The sequence below is a fragment of the Pseudoliparis swirei genome, chromosome 17 (genome assembly GCF_029220125.1).
Source record: "Pseudoliparis swirei isolate HS2019 ecotype Mariana Trench chromosome 17, NWPU_hadal_v1, whole genome shotgun sequence".
NCBI lineage: Eukaryota > Metazoa > Chordata > Actinopteri > Perciformes > Liparidae > Pseudoliparis > Pseudoliparis swirei.
In genome coordinates, this window is record NC_079404.1 from 19,694,929 (window position 1) to 19,711,829 (window position 16,901).

At 42.5% G+C, this 16,901-nt stretch overlaps 1 protein-coding gene across 1 annotated transcript in view; it reads right to left on the bottom strand.

The window, feature by feature from the left end:
* Positions 1-11,297, bottom strand: part of LOC130207020 (C-terminal-binding protein 2-like) — an 84,541-nt gene extending 73,244 nt beyond the window's left edge. Inside the window, exon 1 of the mRNA XM_056435390.1 lies at positions 10,923-11,297. The gene's annotated coding sequence lies outside the window, so the exon portion shown is untranslated. The remainder of the gene's footprint in view (positions 1-10,922) is intronic.
* Between the last annotated feature and the right edge of the window lie 5,604 nt (positions 11,298-16,901).

Here is a 16,901-nt window from a genome sequence, read left to right on the forward strand (position 1 = left end):
GGCATTAGTTGCATGCCAATTGACTAAAAATTGACCGCGCTATGGTAAAAAGAAGATGTTGACCTTTTCATGACCTTGACATTGACCTTTGACCCGATCGATCCCAAAATCTAATCAAATGGTCCCCGGATAATAACCAATCATCCCACCAAATTGCTTGCGATTCGGTTTAATACTTTTTGAGTTATGCGAGTAACACGCATACCAATAAATAAATAAATACACGGCAATCAAAACACAACCTTCCGCATTTTCAATGCGAAGGTAATAACAATATAATAGTGATTAATTGCCTATAGTCCTACTTGACAACTTTCAATTCTCCAGGCGTTGAGGTTCGACGCCCATACTGGTCGTGAGAACAAACGTTTCTCGCATACATGGCGATGTCCTCGCACGACATGCTTCCTAAGCTGCGAGCTGAACATCTTGAAGTGTGATCCAGAGGCTTCAATGGTTTGAGCCATCTGGGCTGCAAGAAGCCCGCTGAACCAGGTGCAGTTGTATTCTGCAGCATAAACAGCTCGCCGGGTTCCTTAACGGCAAACTCCGCATGCGGCGAGCGGACTGTGAGTTAGTCGAGTAAACGGGGTTGAGGAAAGGCTAAACTCGGCCCAGAGGCAGACTCGCCATGAGCCGAACGCCGCTGACCCAGATTAATACCGACCGCAGCCAGCGCCAGGACTATATAACACACCCCGGTTTCCTGTATCCTGCCTTTCTGTCTATGTGTGAAATGATTCCATCTGTCAGTCTCAGCTGGGCTGTGAGAACACCGCCGAACGCTGCTGCGCCCACACACACACACACACACAACGAAAAAACACAGACGTGTCGGCTGGGAACTGGGGCCAAGGTGGGTGTCTGCATCCAGCCTCCAGGGAAGGGTGGAGGTGGTGGTGGTGGTGGGGGGGGGGGGGCTGTGAAAAAAAAAACCTCTGCCCTGCATGCAAGGCTGCAGAATGAGGAGCGAGACACGAGACAGCGACTGTGGTCGTGACGGCGCGCGGCAAACTACCGTATAAAGCGGCGTTTACGAAGCTTTGTAATTGCAGCTGCGAAGGCCGGCTGCACCGAACATTTTGTGTGAGCACGAGCTGAAAAGACCAATTTATCCCTGCGTACATGCGTGTGCTTCTGTTCATGTCTATATGCAGGTATGCATGCGTTTATGTAAATACACGCGGATATCAGGCAGGTCTCTTACTCTGGCATGCTTCCCCGACCAAGGACGGCAGCTGGCATTCAATAGATACCAAACAGAAGAAACAAAAGCCAGCCGGCACGCCGATCAGCCACCTGTGAGCACGGAGATGAGACCGAGGGGAAAATGTGACAAGATAACTGATATTCAGAGGAAAATAAGGGGCAGAGAGCTTAGCAGTCGACACAAAAGGAGAGCAGAGAAAGGTCAAGGTTGAGGTTTCGCCAAGGCGGGGAAAAAATAAGGTTTTTTTGAGTCTTTTGAAATATTCGAGTGGTTTTTAAACTTCTCCTGAGGCCGAAAAGACAGCAACACATATAACCTCTGGTCCAGTTTGTCATCGTTTCATTGTGCCGTGTGCAGTGAAATGAAAAGAAGAAAAAAGACCCTGTCTCATTCTAGACTAGATTAAAACAGAAAAACAAACCCAATAACAAGAGAAAACATGTATAATATTAACAACACCAGCATAAAGTGACTGGTGCATGGAATTCATCCGATATTTCCCTTGGCACATCAATTTTATGAGAAAGAAAAAAAGATCTTTCCAGAAGTGCTGCATTGACTTCATGCTTGAACGGGATAATAGGACTTTTCTCTTTCTTCATGTTCACATTTGGCAATGCTGCTTTTTTTATGTTCAGCATGGCTGTAGGTAAAACATGGACCTCATGCAGCAGCAAAATCCCTGACAAGGCAATACCAATTAACTGTAGCTCTGTTATCGTACTAATGCACACTCCCCTGTTTCCTGATGGCACATTTTCACCTTAGGTCAAAAGATGTAGGGAGCTATAAACAGGGTTCTTACACATTTTGACCGATGGATTTCCATGACTTTTCCAGGACTTTAAACCAAATGTCCATGACCAAACTGAAACCTCGATAAAAACATGAACAATTTTGAACATTTTGCGTATTGAGAGCGTACGCCGGCTTATATTTTGAGCGTCTTTCTTTAAAAAAGATGTTAATTATGTCAAACTCGGCGTAAATGAACACGTGATTATAACACATTTCCATGACTTTTCCAAAACTTTTATGATTTAAGTTTTTTCCATGACTTTTCCAGGCCTGGAAATGACCATTTTAAAATTCCAGGACTTTTCCAGGTTTTCCATGACCATACGAACCCTGTAAGTCAACTCTGGAAGGCTGTGTTGTACTTTAAAATCAATCATCCTCCTGACCTTCAGACTGCATTTCCATTGTTTTTAACTTCTTTCCAACTAGTGCTATTTCCAACTTGAATTATAAACATCCCACTTTTTACCCTTAAAAAAAAAACGTTTCCAGGTTTTCCATGACCGTACGAACCCTGTATAAAGAAAAGGGAGCATGCACTTTTAGTCCACAAACTAAATCCAGTCCAGTCAACGTGTTATATTTATTATGGAGAGTTGCGTCTCTACTTCACATGTCGGGAAATACAAAGGATAAAATAAATGTTAGGAAATTGCAGAATACACGTGTATAATGCCTTGAAATAGCATTTGCCAAAGCTGTCTGAAAACCCCCAGGGACACTATTTCTAACCTCACACAGAGTCCCAAGGGGAGTACTCACAGGGGAGCCGTAGGGACCGAGAGTCTGTGGCTTCTCTCAGTGAAACGTTAATCCACAGTAACGCCTTTTTGTTCAGGAATCAAACATCTCAAAAAAATCAAACACGAACAAGCTGACAAGTTTAAAATCAAACCGTCCCGCCGAGCTTCTCAGCAGCCAGGAATCAAAGAGTTCGCCTCGGGCTCGCTAAACCTCGGTAATATCCATATTCATAATGGAGAAAGCTGAGGCGATGAGCCTCCCTCGCTCAGCTCCGCCACTCACTTTGTCAACACTCCCATAACTGTTCACGACGAGGAGATAATATGCCACTTTTCCCCCACAGATGAGTGATGAGAAGCAGGACGACAGCTCCGTCCTGCTGATCTTTCTCTCCAGCAACAAGTAGATAAATGCTTTATGACATTGTGTACGCGTTGCGTTGAGTGTGTGTGTGACGCTCTGGAGCCGGCGTGCCCTGCTCACGCAAGTCAAGTTGATGCGCAGTCTCTCACTTAACACCGTGGTGGAGGAGTCAAATGCTTTCATGGACATCTGCCAAATTTCTCCGTTTGAACTCCTGCCAGTATTTATGCAGACAAAGAGGCTTTTAGACGCATAACAGAGAGGTATGTGGACACATTTAATCTGGGTTGCAAGGATTCATTTAGGGCGTTACAAAAAAAAAGATTGGGCGAGCCCATTGGCCCAACGGCCCAATCGCACCGGCATCAACAACTGGGAAACGACGCAGCGAAATCCATTCACTCCAATACAAACTAGAATGGGCACTCGGTAGAGCGCATACCTTCGCATATCACAAGATTGGGCATTGAATTATGAACATTTTGGCATTATTTGCATGCCAATTGGATAAAAATTGGTAAAAAGAAGATGTTGACCTTTTCATGACTTTGACCTTTGACCCGATCGATCCCAACATCTAATCAAATGGTCCCCGGATAATAACCAATCATCCCACCAAATTGCATGCGATTCGGTTTAATACTTTTTGAGTTATGCGAATAACACGCATACAAATAAATAAATAAATACACGGCGATCAAAACATAACCTTTCTGCATTTTCAATGCGAAGGTAATCATCACTATCAGTGGATTTGCATCAGGGGCAGTAAATCCACAAATATTTTGAACACAGGTTCAACTTTTGGTCAACTTTAACACACAAGTTCACACCAGCTATTGCGCCGTCTTTGACAGTGCCGACTTGAGCCAACAGAGCTGGAGAGTCTCATCGCTTAAAAAAGCTGTGTGGTGTATGTGTGTGTGTGTGTGTGCGCGTGGTTATTTAGTGGAGCCGTCACACCCGACCTCTGGCTCCTCCTCAGATAAACGCCGTTAGCGCGTAAGCGCCACGCGCGTTTACAGGTCGAGAGCCATCGAGATGCAATCAACATGGATAAGAGGCTAAAATTCAATACACATTTGTATGTAATGGCATTAATCAATTGCCCTGTGTGCATACAATGTAAGAGCAGTAAGAACAGAGGAAGCAGGACTATGAGACGGAAGAGTCCACAAGCAAGGCATGGAACTTGTGGCTGGCCACTTCAACAAAGCAGCCCATAATAAACCCGAGGACTCGTCGCCTCGCTACAGGGATTCCCAGCCAGAGCCCCAGGGGCCACATCTAGACTGGCAGTCAAACTTTGCCACACAGGGATCAGCAAGCTTGTGAAACAAGCTGTTAAACTTTATCTGCAGCATAACCATTGAGATAATGCACCACAGATGCCGGAATAAAAAGAAACAAATAAACAGAGTTGTTTTTTTTCTTCTATAGTTAAGAGTATTCTTTGTGCCTCCGTGTTAAAATAATCTCCCTGTGGTCATAAAAGAAAGTGATTTTTTTTTAAACCTTCAAATTCCACATAATCAGTTAATAAAATGAGCTGATGCATCTTCCAGAGCCATTAGAAGTAGCACTCAGACAGTGTGCCTGCATAATGAAAGTGTGCATACACTCTGCACTACTCCAGATTGAAACATCCTATTAGCCTGCACATTCACAGGGCCATTAGCATTTAAATATGCAGGAGCTGTGCTCCTTTCAAAATGCCGTTTTGACTCTGCTGCAAGGAGAGTTCTCCTGTTGTCATAAACAATTTGGGTGGTTTTTTTAATACTCAAGGACCTTTTCAAATGTCAGGGCCAATCAAACGCAACACGACGGGTCTCTGGGTGAGAAAATAACACACACAAAAATACAGCTCAGAGAGCGGCGCGGGAAAAGCCAACTCGACATGCATATTCATGTTGTTGGGAGGTTCAATGACGGCTGTCTCTGTATTGTGAAGAGTGGCAAAACAGTTTGTGTGATAAGAGACGGTTAAAAAAAAAAGAAGTCAGCTTTCAACTCCTTTCCCCTGCTCACCATGTCCAAATGTCAGTCTGTGTTGCCACAAGTGACTCCCAAAACCCCAATTCCAGCCCTCCTTCCCCCTCCCCTCCTGTCAGCGAATTTAGACAGAAAACTTTTCTCTGGGAAGTGGTGCTCAGCAGAATGCCAAACAAACAGAGCCACCTCTCCACTGGCCAGGGCCCACTACGGCATTTTAGACATCTCTTTCAGTTTACAGCTTTCCCAACATCAGCAGGATGGATCCTCCTGACACAAGTCGATGTCAGCTGGACTGGAATAGGGGCTCTGCGGAGACACAATGGACCCCTTCCTCCTCCTCGTGCCCACCTCCCTCCTGAGATGCTGATGCAGGAGTGAGTGAGTCGGAAGGAAGGAACAAAAAAAGAAAGCGGAACTAAAAACACAATATAAATATGCCTGTACTTTCAGTCTGGATATATATATACAGGACTGTCTCAGAAAATTAGAATATTGTGATGAAGTTCTTTATTTTCTGTAATGCAATTAAAAAAACAAAAATGTCATGCATTCTGGATTCATTACAAATCAACTGAAATATTGCAAGCCTTTTTTATTTTTAATATTGATTATGGCTTACAGCTTAAGAAAACTCAAATATCCTATCTCTAAATATTAGAATATCATGAAAAAGTATACTAGTAGGGTATTAAACAAATCACTTGAATTGTCTAATTAACTCGAAACACCTGCAAGGGTTTCCTGAGCCTGACAAAACACTCAGCTTTTAAAATTTTTTTTTTTCTGAGTCTGAGGAAAAATTTTAATTTTATGAGATAGATTTTTTTTTTTTTTAAAGCCATAATCAGCAATATTAAAAGAATAACAGGCTTGCAATATTTCAGTTGATTTGTAATGAATCCAGAATGCATGACATTTTTGTTTTTTTAATTGCATTACAGAAAATAAAGAACTTTATCACAATATTCTAATTTTCTGAGACAGTCCTGTATATGTACATACGTGTATGGTGTGTGTGTATATATATATACATACATATACATATATGTATATATTTGTATGGTGTGTGTGTATATATATATACATACATATATATATACATACGTGTATGGTGTGTGTGTATATATATATACATATATATATATATATATACACACACACCATACACGTATGTATATATATATATATATATATACATATATATATATATATATACACACACACACCATACACGCACAAGTGTGTAATCCTCTTCAGCAAACTCTGCCTGCTCAGACAGAGAGAGCTGCACGCCCCACTGGTATCTTCCTTTCTATCTGTTTTTTTCTATTATTTCTCCCTCCTTCACTCCCTGCCTCTCTTCATTCGTCTATGTCTCTCCTCTCCGGCTCCAGCAAGTCACAGCCATCCAGGAGGACATTATTAGCCGTCAGCATTAACATCCAGCGTAGCCGCAACAGCAGCAGAGTCGGTTTCATAACAATGCTCCGGGAAAGCCTCTCCTCTGTCCTCAGCGAGAGGATCAGGACAGCCTGCTGCGTGCAGACGGTGCTTTGTCTCTGATAGTTCCTGCAACAACAACAAAAAGTGACACGCAGACACAAACACGAGCACGCGGCCGGCACGCGCGCATCGCTGAAAGACGGCGCCGCGATTCGTCCCCGATCCTCGGCGGTTTGCGTGAAAGCCGACGACAGGTGTTTCGAAGCTCTCGCCGTGGCGAGAGAAGGCGAGCGGGAGGAGACCAACTCCTGCTGGCGAACACGCAGACGCAGTTGGAAAGACAATGTATTACAGCACTATTAAATCTGCAGACTTTGCCCCTTCACCCATCGTCGCACAATCTATCTCTGACATAATGTCCATGCATGCATTTGAGAGCAATTAGGACCTCTTAGCAAGAGAAACAGCCAGTCATTAAGGAGGAGCAGGGACGACACGGCGGGACGGTGAACACCAGGTGGGAGGCTATTAGACAGCCAAGTGGCGTGAGCGAGCTCCCGCGGTCATAAACACAGGCAACGGGAAACATCTTCAACTGCCGCCCAGCGCTTTCCGACAATACCATAATGAGTTCATAAACGAGAGAGAAATGCTCGTTTATGCATCCGCAACATGCCGGTCCTGCACGCAATATACTGTTTAGTTTAGTTTATTTTGATCAGCAAAATATACAAAAATCAAAATTCAACAAAAGAAGAAAGTGGCTGACCGAAAGGGTCGAGGCTGAAGCTATCAAGCTTATAAGTGCCCTAACCTATAATTTCACGAAAAAAACTTATTTCAGAGAACCATATACATATACCTACATATATACACATACATACATATTCACACACATACACACACACACACGCATACATATTTACATAAAACAATAAACAATACCAAAATGCTCGAGTGTCTCGTTGAGCCGTGACAGTGAGGCGGGCCCGTTAAATATTCAGCCACCTCTAATTTGAGTATTTATACCTTTGCCTTTTCCGACTGCGACGTGTCAAAACGTCGTCACGTACGTTGTGTTCTACCAACAATGACACAGAGATTTACCAAATAACAACAACAACAACAATTCACAGCAATTTTGATAGTCAAACACTGGTTTTACGTTTTCGAATGTGTGTTGCTTTCTCCGTTTTATGAAATAATCATTGGAAATTGAATATATTTTGTTTTTTTTAATTACTGGAATGATACCCTGGGCTCTTGGGATTTCTGATTGGCATTTTTTTCACCATCTTCTGCTTGAAGATTAATTGATTCATCAAAACATAGTGGATCAATTATGAAAAAAACTAAAAACATAATTTGCTTCCTTTTAATGACATCGATGTGAATTTTAACTCCAACGAGGAAAATCTTCAAAGATGAAAGATCTTAAAGATTTTAGATCAAAGCTTGCTCTTAATTTTCTACACGTGCTGCTTGCACACTATATTTACAAGATTCCCATTGAACGCTTTCATGTGAACACTCGGTGACGCAATGTGCAGGGAAACGATGCAGCAGCGATCAGGCACGATACAAACATAATGCTCATCTGATACTAAGAACAGCTAAACTTAATCAGTTTGGATTAGATATTTCAGAATTGGCAACAACATGTGCGGATATGATTCTGCGGTTTTACATTTGGTCGTTTCACTTCAAAATCTGAATGCTTTCAAATACAGCAGTGGACTATAATAAAGTGGTTTTTTTGTGGCCACTGCCAGCTGAACTGGGAAATGACTATACATTATTTTGGATTGGCTAATCTTAAAAACAGGCTTGTGTCAACATTTTGGGAGAGTCAACATCCACTCTCCCAAAACGATCCCCCACAACCACAAACAAATACGGAGAAGCGACCAACACACAAAAGAGCAAGTTACAACAAGCAAGAAACAGGTGCTGAATATTTGCGTGGAGCAATTACAGCAGTTCTTTCATACATACAGAATCGCTGCTCAAAAGAATAACTGAAGTACGATTGTTACCTCGCCGTAAAGGCCCCTCAATCTCCAAAGTGCACGCCTTCACAGAGCAATCTCTGTTTTCGACATCAAAGCCGTCGTGCTATTTGAGAATTAAGTTGTTTTAAGATGACTAAAGATATGCGCGAGAGAAATACATTCCTCATTCTTTTTTTTTCAAACAAAGAACAATGTTTCGCATTCAAGTATTCTATTTTGTAACGAGGAAGAAGAAAAAAAGCTAAACTGGCCAATTGGCTTCATAACATTGTAGCCAAACTCATAAATAATGAAAAGCAGGAAACTAAAAATGTCTTGGGGGGGGATTCAATCGCAGCCCCATCAAAAGCCCTGTGGTGTAATGTTGCCGTGATTTTGCAAAGCGGCACGTCTGAGTGACATCCCTTGCAGATGGCAGAGTGGAATCTCCCAGCCATTACCTCCTCTCCACAATGCACAGCACAATCCTCTCAAACCAACTCCTATGGGAACTTTCACAAGCAGTTAGTGGCCCAGCCATTACGGGAATACTCAAGAGTACAGAAGAGCTATTTTGGCAGGGTCCAAATTACTGTGTTAAATAGAGTATTAGGCTCTGCGAATATGGTTAACCAATTGTAATTGCTTCGCTTCTGTGACTTCCAAACAGGCAGCCAGGGTACGACTCAGACTGTGCTCTTCTTTATGTCAACAAACAAACACTCAAGAACATGGCTGCAAACATGTCCGAATAAACATAACATGTCAGAATAAACATAACTTTACATTCTCTGTCCAGAGGAAACCACATGCCAAACAAATATGCTCTCATGGAGGATAGGACGACACCGTGTCCTTTTAAAACCATCATCCCTTCCTGCACAGGTGCACGTGCTTCCCTTGATTGCCTCTCTGCTGCAACGCCATCCGCGCGCGCGCACATGTACACGCTCACGCGCGCGCGCCGCACAGCAGATCCGCCATGTACAACAGTGCTCTCTACAAGCACAAATCATGTTCGTGATCACAGTACGCCGACTCCACCAGTCACTGGGGAAGATCGTTGGAGGGAAATGAGACTCTTGATTTCCAATAGGAAAAAAAGAAGAAGAAAAACACACGGAAAGCTACCATCAAGCACAAGCCCTACTGCGTGATATCATGAATATTAAAGCACCGGTTTTGCATTTTCTTGGCATTCTCCTGCTCGACGATGACTCAAAAGGCCCGAGAGGAGCCGCCATGTGCGTCGCGGTGCCGCGTGTGACGCCGCGGTCGCCTCGGGAGGCCAGCTTTCATATCACATACCACACACGGACCCGGGAGGAAGTTGAACCCCCAGCGGAGTTTAAAGGCGGCGGACCAGGGGGAAGGACTGGGAGAGGCGGACAGGGAGGGCGGTGTCGCAGGTGGGAGGGAAAAAGAAAATCCCGAGCAAGCAACTACTTTCTTATCCATAATGTATCATTTATGTTGAGGTTAGGACACTTGAGATGATACATTGTTCTAGAATAGTCCCGCAAACATTCGCCACTTGAAGGTTGCGGGCCACGACCAGCGTACGCCGTTAACAAAGGCCTTTTCTCCGAGGGAAGGCTCCACTCCGAGTTCCCCTGCCTGTTGTGACAATGCACACAGGGGGAGAGCAGATGTCCGTTGGCAGCAGCACATCTGCATACAGCCTCAATCCCCACCCCTTCGCTAGCCAGACAATGGAGCCGCCCTCCTCCTCCTCCTCTACTTGAATCTTTATTCCACTGGAGCCTCCAAATGCAGTATGAAAAGAAAGAAGAGTGGGGATAGTTGGGAACCATTGCCCACTCTCTGCCTGTCACAACGGTGAAATAGAAAGCATAATACTTTCTCTATCAAAATGTGCACAGGCTCACGTGGACGCATGATTGGGTTCCTAATTAAGCCCTCATTAATGAGGTCACAGAAGTTCAAACAGGATTTATTTAGTTGTGCCCACGCCAGCAACTAAAATGTTGCAGCCAAAAAACAAACAAAAAACACACTTGTGCCAAACTTTTTATCAAACTCTTTAAATCTGAGATTTCAAATGTATTTTTGAAAAGTACCCCATCAATATTAACAACAACAACCCCTCTTCGCTGGATATTCGTGTTTCCCTGCAGCTGCCCCGGCTCGCGAGGAATTTAACCAAAGCCCTTCCCTCATCTCTTTGAAGTGTCTCGGCTAACGTCGACTCCCAGCGCCGCTTGTCCCTCCGCGCCGATGGCGCAGGGACACATGGGCAGCGACGCGAGCATAGCTTTCGAAACTAGAGCCCCGGTGGAGCACACACGGACATATTTTTACACCACCTTTTTTGGGTTATTTTTGTTGTTGTTGCAATAATCTTGAATACCTACCTCGACTGGATGTTTACTGAGAGTTCACACGTCGGCTTCGGGGGCTCCAGGAATAGCGTCGCAGGCTACGCATTTTCAAATTCGCTTGTTATCTCGGATTTCGAAAATGATCCACCTTTTAGATGTCATGAAAGAAAAAAAACTTAATCCTGAACGCAACGGGACAATCTCCGGCGCCGGTAAACGGTGCCCGGTGTTTTTTTTAACGGGGGGGAAGTCGCGTCGGCTGTCGGTGAGCCCGGTTATCCCGCTGTTTACTTATACGGTTCATAAACACTCCTATTCTTTTCCTCCTGCCAGAATTGAGAGGTGTGTATCAGTTTGCTTTTCCTTTTTTTCTCTCTCGCTTTTTTTGAGTGAGGCGGAGCCTTTGCCCACTTCTCACACACACGCGCCCGCGCGCGCGCACACACAGCAGAACACACACGAGGGACGTGCAGTTGATGGAGATGGGACAGTGGGACATTTCGAGAAAGGCGATGTGTGATTGTGTTATCTTTCTTTTTAGACTCGATTGCTGTTGTTTTGTCCCCCCCCCGACTAATTTTGAGTAATTTAAAGTCTGATTGGACAATCTGATGCAATTAGAGCTTTTAAAATATTAGCTTATTTAAGAAAAAGAGACCAGGCAATCATTTTGAATCTATATCAATGCAATACACAGATGTGTTATGTTGGTTTCTATAAACAGAGCCGCAGCTACTAATGTCCTGTATTTATTTATTGTGTTGGCAGTTTTGAGTACTATTTGTCTAGACTTCCCCCTAACTTCTACACAGTGTTAAAACCTGAGGCACGTCTTTCGTCGGTTAAGACTCTATTATTGTGTAAATTACCATTGCCACAAAACATCTGTAGCAACCCTCCAATCGAAATCAGTCTAAGAGGCTCCATGATTAATTGAGATACCACTAAGTAGGCGGTCCCTCCACAATACGCTGTAACCATCCCTTCTCATGTTTAGCCAAATGATTAAACATCACTATCGATACTTTTATGTGGGTAGCATATGAATTCTTATTTACTGTCTGCATACATGAATACATTTGATTTTCAGAGTTGGTATTCCAGCAGTTTAAAGCAGCTATACTCAACCGCTGGTGGGCCTCAGAGCGCCATCTAGTGGACAGCAGGGTTATGCTAAATGGTTAAATTAAATAAATAAATAAATGTTTACGGTCATTTACAAAGCTAGTTATTTGTATATCTAAATGTGTTCAAGAGTTCAAATAATAAAAAAGCACAATATCAATGATTTGTTCCTTTCGAACATCACCACGCCGAAACTGACACATCATCAGGTAGAGAAACACGAGCGCTTGGCCACTGTTAGCCAGCTAAAGTTCTCGTGAGCCAAAACAATATATATATTATTATTTTTTAAAGAAAAAGGGAAGTTAGAGACAAATCCTGTGCCAGTAAACACTCCGGGGTGTGTGGTGAGGAAATTTCCCGAAAATAGATTTACACACTATTTCAATTCATAATAGATTGCAGTGATGGGGGTACGCAGAAAAAAGAATCAAATGAAGCGTCTTTCTGGGGGTTTACTTCTTAATCTATGACAAACGAGCACCCAGCGGGTGTTCATGTTCTATATTTGAATGTTACACAGCCTTGGTATAGAGGCTGATGATACTATTTGTAGACTCTGTATTTAGATTGTAATTTAGACCAATAGTTCAATCTCTAAATGGTTGAATGAATGCTGCATTTATTCAAGCAGATTGCAATTTTTGGGGGGGGAGGGGGGACTGTGGAAGTATTTCGACCTTTGGGGGAATACAATATACATAAACAGTTACAGTTAAAACAGTTCTAACTGAACATTTGACAGACTTTCACACATTGGTAGATTTGGAGCTCAACTTCATGTTTACACTGTTCCTCCTCTTCCTCCCACATGGTGCAGATCGCAGCAACTGCAGCTCTCCCTTGATGTCATGCTTAAAACACGCAATCCATATTCTCCCATTTTTTTAGTCTCGGTCCGAGCAATAGAGCAGCCGCGGACCGTCCATCATTCACTCTGCAGTGAGGGGCGAGCAGATGGCAGAGAGCATCTCGGGATTTCTCGGTCGCTTTAGTCTCGCCATTCTTTTCCAACACTCACAGCACATAGTTTAAATGGAGCTTTCCTCAAAGACAAATACACTCCCTGTTAGCGACGGATGAATCATTAATGCCTACCTTCTATTCTGTGTCTTGCTGGAGCTTCTGTACTTTGTGCACTGGGTGTGTGGTCCCAGGCCTGGGGGGCTCTTGGCCCTGTCCGGAGTGCATCTCTCCCTGTGGTCATTATTTCTCCAGCACAATGTAACTCCTGGGCATAAATCCAGACACTCCAAAGACCAACACCAGCCAACAGGGAACACCAACTGAAGCATATGTTTTCAATGGCAGCAGAGGGGATGGATGACAGGAGGAGGAAGAGGCAGAGGAAACGGTCAAATCGGATTTAGATGAAGACTTCCTTTTCTCCCAAATAAATAAAACATCGAGGACAAAGGCACCTAGTCACTAAAGTAATGACGACTGCCTGGGTCAACGATGCAGTATATTAAATAAATGTTGTAAAACTGCATGCATGATGTAAAATGTATACTGTATGTTGGTTTCCTGAACTTGTTAGCCACATGTGGAAGATGTATCGTCTTTTTGTCATGATATATATATATATTTATTTATTTATATGTATATATATCTTTATATATATATATTTATATATACATATTTATATTTATATATATAGAAGAAAAAATATATATATATTTATATATATATTATATAAAAAATAAATATATATAAGAGTTCAACATCTGTGTCATTGTTACAGCTTTAATCCTACAAAATAATGTGTTTGCTAATTATAAGCTCATCCTTTGTTATGTTTGTTATTGTTCACTATAAGCAAATAATCTTCCAGCGCTTTGCCTCTGCACATTTCGAAGAACAATTAATTTAGATGACTATGTTCCCCTTTGTATTATACTCCATTTCCTATCTTAAGAATCTGGTTGAACTAAATCAATACAGTCCTGGAAATTATTACAATGCGCACACGATTAGGGTTCTGATACGATGATTTGCCTTTGTTTATAAACTAGCTGTTAGAGGATGACAGTCAAAACACACACACACACACACCTCTAATCTCTCCAGTGTACAGGGTATTTGAGAGGATCAGTAGTGTGCGACTGCATAATTCTGCACAGAGACATTATTTTTTCCCTCAATTCCTCCTGGCAGAGATCTGAGTGTTTGACCTTTTTAAAATGCAAAGCGATTCTTCTACTCCGGAGAGTGAACGGGGAGGCTCATGATTGTGCTACTAAATTTGAGGGACTTAATGCAGTAACTCACAGAGAGGGAGAGCGTTTCTGCACCTGCCGTAGTCTTGACTCGGGTACTGGGATACAATAACACCTCCAAGGGTTATGTTAATCTTTAAAGACGGGTTATTCTCATGCTGCTCCACTCTTTACGTTATTTGAAGGAATATTTCACTGCAACCTTGAATTAGTCTTTGCCGCATAAATCTTATTCAATAAGAATAATTATTGCATCGCATTTCCTTTTACTTGGTCCTGAATGCGTACTGAGTCCTCAATATAAGAATACACTTTGAATCTATTTATTCATTCAATCCGAACATTCATACAATTTTATTCCATCTAGTAATCTGGTTCTATTTGAAATAGATAGATAGATAGATATGTACTTTATTAATCCCCAAGGGGAAATTTGTCGTAACAGTAGCAGCACCAATAAACTAAACACACAAGAATAAAAAATAACATATTTTTAAAAAACAGGGATGAAAGATAGAGATGTATACAAGAAGTATACAAAGTATACTTGTATATGTCACTTTGGATAACCATCTATCTCTGGAGTGACCTCTCTTAGGAGCTTAGATATACATCACTATCACAGCAGTTGTGATCATCAGTCGCCTAAAAGTGGAGTTCATGTTCAAATTGAGAATTAAACCACTTGTGATCCGCACGAAATATGGGATAGTGTAATGAGAAGCTAACTGGAGTGTAATTTACATTTAATAATGGTGTCAGATTGATGCGAGTGTGCCATTGTACTGCATGCCCAGTACCTCCTGCACTAAGTGCACATATAGTGCAGCAGCAGAAAGTATTTTGAGATAAATATGATTCAAACAAAGACACAGAATACCACTCTGACCGCCCTCACATCTAAATATATTCCACTGCATTAAGGCCTCTGACACATTCAAAGCAGCATTTTAAAAAAACACAAGGAGTCCATCTTTGGGCTTATATTTATACCTCCAACAGAATGCAAATGAAGCAGATTTACCCCTTTGACTGGAGAATAAGTGGGAAAAACGTTAATTGGACTTGTGAGGTCTATGGATGTTTGTGCGTCCTCCTCCAGCAGGATATGGAATACTGTGAATGTTTTATGTGAGATGTCCGAGTGGTTTCCAGGATTGACCTGTCGATACGGTCTACAACGCAAAGCAGCAAAGTTAACCAAACAACAACAGTCTCTATATCCTGTGAGCACAGACAATATCCACTGGAGGAAAGATAATGCAGCTCCTCCAATAGGAACACGATGTCAAATGTGACTCACTTCATTTGTTGAAATACCCATCGGTGTGAGAAACAGTGTCAAGGAGCAGATTCTGTGGGGAGTGGCTGGGGGTCGGAGTGGGGGTCCTGTCCTGATCTGCAAATGAGATTTGTTTTTCCAATGCTTTGATGCTGAGGTTATGAAAGAGAATCAGACTAGATGAAACTAAGAGGTGGGGCTTCATAAGTAGTGATGAAATTCCTGGTAATACTATGCAAACGTGGACATTTAAACCGAGCCACTGTTTGAGGTAAGCAGTGTGCCTCTGCATTGTTGCAGCTCTCTCTAAATATACAACAAAACACAAGATCAGGAATTTTAAAAAGCTTGTTGTGCTCGAAAAAGCACTAATTTCACATTCAAGGCCTTAAAGCAAATCAATCTTATTATCAATCTCTTATTTAGCCAATCACAGCTACATCGGCTTTACACTTGCAAACCGACGCATTCTTGGATACGATGTTCTTCATTTAAAATATGCATGATACCATTTTTCCATCCTTGTATGAACTACTTTCTTATTCCCTTGCGGGTGGGACACTTGAACAGACTGCTGTTAGTACGTCTTTGTTTACAACCGGCCTAATGTAATTATACCTCACCACCTACACACATATTAGCACGCAAACTGTGTCGGAGGTTCAGAGAATCCATGGAGGAGTGCGCTGCAGTGCAAGGAGAGGTCTGATCTTTGGAGGCAGTGTTTCTGCGGCGCTGCTCGCTAACATGATGTCCGTGGACCTCGCAGCTGCAACGCGGGGAGCAAGACTGCAGCTAACGAGCTCAGAGCACTCCGTTTAACCCTCCTGTTACCTTTAGGGTCAATTTGACCCCATTCAATGTTTAACGTCGGTGTTCTTTGGGGTCAATTTGACCCCAGGCTGTTTTTCACTGTGTCAAACATATAAGAAATATATCAACTTTTTTATATATTTAAAGGGCTATTTAGGTCGTCAACAAACAAACATAAAGTACCTCACACTTAAACTTGGGAAATAATATTAATTCTAATAATTTTCTGGAGGTTTTAATTGCTGGGGTCAAATTGACCCCGAGGGTAAAATATGTTAGTAAATGTCAAGGTAACAGGAGGGTTAAACACACATGCAAAGATACAACAATACACGCGCACACACACACACACACACACACACACACACACACACACACACACACACACACAGAGCTGAGCTGGGGAGCTCTTATCTCCACTGAACAAACTCCTCGAGTGATGGAAATGTTCTCACGATGTTATCTTGTCCTCTGTGGAAATTAGATAGCCGGTCACTTTTATCACCACCATCAGACTCTGGAGGGCCCCTGACCATTACTGGAACAAGGACCACTAGGCTGCTAGGGGGGGGG